This window comes from Sinohyriopsis cumingii, chromosome 12 (assembly GCF_028554795.1).
Source record: "Sinohyriopsis cumingii isolate HCF-2022 chromosome 12, ASM2855479v2, whole genome shotgun sequence".
Lineage (NCBI taxonomy): Eukaryota > Metazoa > Mollusca > Bivalvia > Unionida > Unionidae > Sinohyriopsis > Sinohyriopsis cumingii.
The window spans coordinates 68,255,799-68,260,648 of NC_142972.1; positions in this window are offsets into that span (position 1 = coordinate 68,255,799).

Genomic DNA, 4,850 nt, shown 5'->3' on the forward strand with positions numbered 1-4,850 from the left:
GTGGGTTCGATCCTTGGCCGAGTCGTACCAAAGACTTACAAAAATGGTACGAACAGCTGCCTCGCTTGGCGCTCAGCATTAAGAGGTTAGTGTTATGACTGGTCGGAATGGAGTCAGGATAATGTGACTGGGTGGGACATCATGCAGTGTGTGCTCTGTAAAATTTGCAATTTTTCATTTTGGTGTCACCCCTCTGAGATGGTGTCACCCAGTGCGGTCCGCACCCCCCGCACCCCCCTAGCGACGCCACTGATGTAATGGAACCACGCCAAGAGGCGGAATTAATAAAGCCTTTTTGTTGGATGATTGAGTTTCCCTTAGCTACCTGATATAAAGACATCTGGTCTCAAGTCACAATTTACTCCGATTTTGAGGTTGACCAAAATCAGGAAGATATTCCGAAGATATGGTGCCTCGTTTGCCTGGCCTGTTTGACAGTGGCTAATGTTGTAAAGTTGCTTATTTTAATAATTATGAAAGGGTAGACCTGAAACTTAAAGAAATTTTGATTGAGCTGATTTTTAGTCGCTGAACACCGATATAAAGGACCAGGCTGCTGTACGGATTAAGAACGTTGCATCTAATAAACAGAAATGACCAAACGCCTTGCAGCAAAAATACTTTATAGCGAGCTTAGCCCAACTAAACCAGGTTTTGCCCATGTGCTTTTCCCGCACAAAAAAAAAAAGGCTTTTAATAAAATAAAGCTACGATAAAACCTAGCTATGGCATTGTTACAGGTATCACTGAGCTTTGAGTAAGAACTTACAGCAATAATATTATAACAATAACTTACACGGTTTTGGAAAACATTACAAATTATCGTTAATCCCTATCTATGGGAGCATCCTAACTTATGTAGATGTTAAATCCAATCGTGGGTAAAAATTTCAAAAATTTCATACTTCCAAAGATTTATGTGAAGGAAGTAAAGGGAATTACAAATCCTAGAATTCACCTGAGATGGATGTTTTGTAATGTGTATATTGTGGCGTAAAGTAGAGTCATTGTAACCCCAAATATATTTCTCTACTATCGTGTACATGTCAGTGACTAGACAGGTAAACACTGTACATGTATGGTATTAATGTCTTTATTATGAATGATAAACATGAAAATTGATAAGATATTTATTGTTATTGAAACTGTCTGTTAGCATATGTCATTTTAATAGTCTTTTAGTTATATATAAGCTCGTTTATTTTACTGAAATATGGAATTTCTTTACGAAGTTTTTAATTTTTTTATTTTGTAACATTTCCATGTAAATTTTCATTAATACTCATTTTACCTGAACTAAAAAGGCATAGAGCACCTGTCAAGTATGTTTCAAATTACATGTTAAGAAACGCACCTTAACTGGTAGTAACAAGACGATATTTATCACTACGATACTCTAATCACTTTGTGCTGTGTAATTACAGTCGCACTAGCTTCCGAGTAGCCATTTCTTAGTTTAATTTTGTCGTCCATTATCTGTTTTAGTTTTCTTAGGTTGAATATTGGTCATCAAGTAGGCAATATGAAGTTTGCTGGTCATATGTTGTCATCACGCCAATCCATTACTCACAAATGACCTAAGGGTAACCAGCTTGAAACATCCAGTAATCACAGCACTCCTTTCTGACAATAGGTCATATAGACACGTGACTGTTACAAGATATATATTTATCGATGACCCAATGATAATAATAATAATAATAAGAAGAAGAAGAAGAAGAAGAAGAAGAAGAAGAAGAAGAAGAAGAATGCGAAGTAAAGAAAAAGAAAAAAACTTAATTCATTTTCAATTAACACATGTAAACCACTGTGTAGACAGTTTGAGTAAATATGGAGCAAAGTAAGGGGTGGGAACCATAAATTTAAAAAAAAGGCACAAAAAGGGAAATTAAAAGTGAACAGTGCTCTCTTCTAGAGCGAGTCGTTATAGAAGCGAAAGCGAATTATGTTGATACAGTTTGGGAAATTTGCTTCTTTGCAGATGTTCAATCTCGAATGACCGAAAGAAGAAGCGAGTTGTAATAAAGACATGTTCTAGTCTGTACTAACTGGAAATTGTTTATATGACGTAAGTCACAGCGAGTAACACCACTAACAGCTGATGTTTACTCGGCGATGTAAGATGGGGGGCGGGCGCTTTAACTAGTTTTCATTTTATACAAGAGTGTATGTTTGTTTTTGTTGTATGGATTCAAGACTTTCCCATCCTCTTTCTCGGTGTAATGTACACGTGTCCCAAACCATATTACCATATTCCAGAATTGGTCGTATAAAAGATGGAAATATATTTTCAAAATTTCCTGTCAAGTTGGAGTTTGAGTTCACAATTCCATTATTATTTTTTACCATGCCGTTAATTTGATATAACCCCTTTTCGGTAACCTCATTATAGATAAAAATGTAATGCAAATTAAAATATATGATATGGTCATTCCTAAAACAAACACGACGTGTACGATTAAAACAATTTATCATACACATACAACACACACAATACATTAGACTGATCATTAGTCAAGACACTACGATTTAGGTACCATGATATAGAAACCCAGTCGTATGACATAGTGCCTCAGTCCCACTCATGAAAGCCCTTCATTTAGGCCGATAGGGACATATAGTCCTACGACCTGACGGGTAAATTAGCAGTGCTCCTTGAGCACATAAACACCCGTGGGATGTGGCACTGGAATAAACCCGTCGCACATGCCCTTTTGGGCGCACGCGACGTAAATCCAAGTAATCAATCAATCAATCAATTAGTGCCTCAGGAAGGAAGTATATCCTAAAGAAAATAATACGGAAAGGAAAAAAAAGAGACCAACTCCAGGGACCTTTGGCGTACGATCCACCATAAAACAATAAAATACAAATAGCAAAGAGCATCCCCTGTACAAGAATAATAAATATTTTCTTTGTTCTACAAAAAACAGAAAGGTGGAATGTATAATAGTTGTATAACATTGTGATGTGATGGTTCTTCGGTAACAATCGAGTAATTATTTTCTAAATAGTGACCACATCGGAGCTTTGTACATAGTATAATGTTATGCATATTGATAAGTTGGTTGTTTGGTTTTTTTTAGTTTATATTTATATTCACATTGATTAAATACAAACATATGATATAAACATGAAAGATGGTTTTAATGAAAAAAGTAGAAAGATACAAACATGGTTAGCTACGCCATTCACATGAACGCTCAGGCATTCACGTATCGGCGCATGGAAATTACTGTGTAATAGAAACTAAACGAAAAACGAACCAACAAGAGGCGATTAAAATATTTTATATATATGTACAGTTTATATAAATCTTTATTCTGTTTTAATAACAGCACTACCCACCAGAGGGAGAGAGAGAGAGACAGAGACAGAGAAAGAGAAACAGAGAGAGAGAGAGACAGGGACGGAGAGAGACAGCGAGATTTTCTGCATTGCATCGCTGTATATATATATATATATATATATATATATATATATATATATATATATATATATATATATATATATATATATATATATATATATGTATGTATTTCCCCAGTCCTTGACTCCATATTTATTGTATAATGTGATAGGGGCTAGAAATCACTCATGCGTCATGATTAACATAACTTAATTAAAAACACTTAGCATAGACGGATTTGTTAGTGACGACAGCAGTTATCTTCTTATCAAGTGGCATAATTACTTACCGGATGTCGTAAATACCTAATACCAGAGGGAGATAATTAGGTTACCGAAAGAGTCTATATTCTTTTGTTGGTGCCATGGGCAGTCATAAGAGAGAAAAGTTTAAAGATGTTTGTGTGCGTCAAATTCCTTATTTTTTTGGTTGTGCGTATACATTTGTGGAATGAAGAGTTTTTTAATTTTCCTAGAAACTGACAGGGATTCAGTTTTAGAAGGGCTGAAAGGTACAATCCAATTATTTTCCCACTGAGAATGTTTGTTTTCCATGTCAGAGTCGAGGCTATGAGCGGTTACGACCGGATTATCTACGATTAGAAAGAGGCATGTTTTTTTTTCTTTCTGTAAATAAACTTATATTGAAGTGTGCATTGTTATGTTTATCTATATATTTTGTAACTCCTGATTCATGATTTTATCCCATTTTTGTAATTTCTGTTCATGGCTTTAAAATGAAGTAATTTACTATTATCTTGATACGATTTTGCCTACTTGACTAGATTTTGTTTGGATACATTAACTAGGATCTATAAATATATACTTAAGTGTATTGACAATTACTACTAATAATCTTATTAATAAGTGTAATTGACGACGTTGGGTTAATTTCTCATAGTTTGGTGGGGTTTGGACGGTTCTAGAAGAATCAAGCAATATTTTCCATTGGTTGGGCTAGTTCACACGAGTAGGTAATTTCGAAATAAAGTGAGTAATAATATCTGTCACGTGAGGTATATTGTGAAATATAGTTGTAAATAGAAGGTGCATATTAGAAGAGAAATGATCAATCAGATTCATTCCCAATTTTTGGAGTCATTCTTATTTTTTGTGTTCCTGTTGAAAGTCTGCAGACGTGTTTTATGTTGTACTTAGATATTATTCAAAAGGAAAAACATTTGCTTGGACTATTCAATGGAAACAGAAAGTGCTTATTATTTGGACTCTAATATTAGTCTGAAACTGTTTTGAATTATTCAAAGGATTTCAGGGCAAAGCTATATTTGACAATTTCACGATTTCCGGTTTTTAAATTTATACGAAGCTTTTTATTCCTTTGGATATTCATAGAACTTCCTCGGGATTATTTGGGATTCACTTCTTAATACTATACGTTCTTCTCAAATTTTAATTTATAGCATCGATAATTAAATTATTTT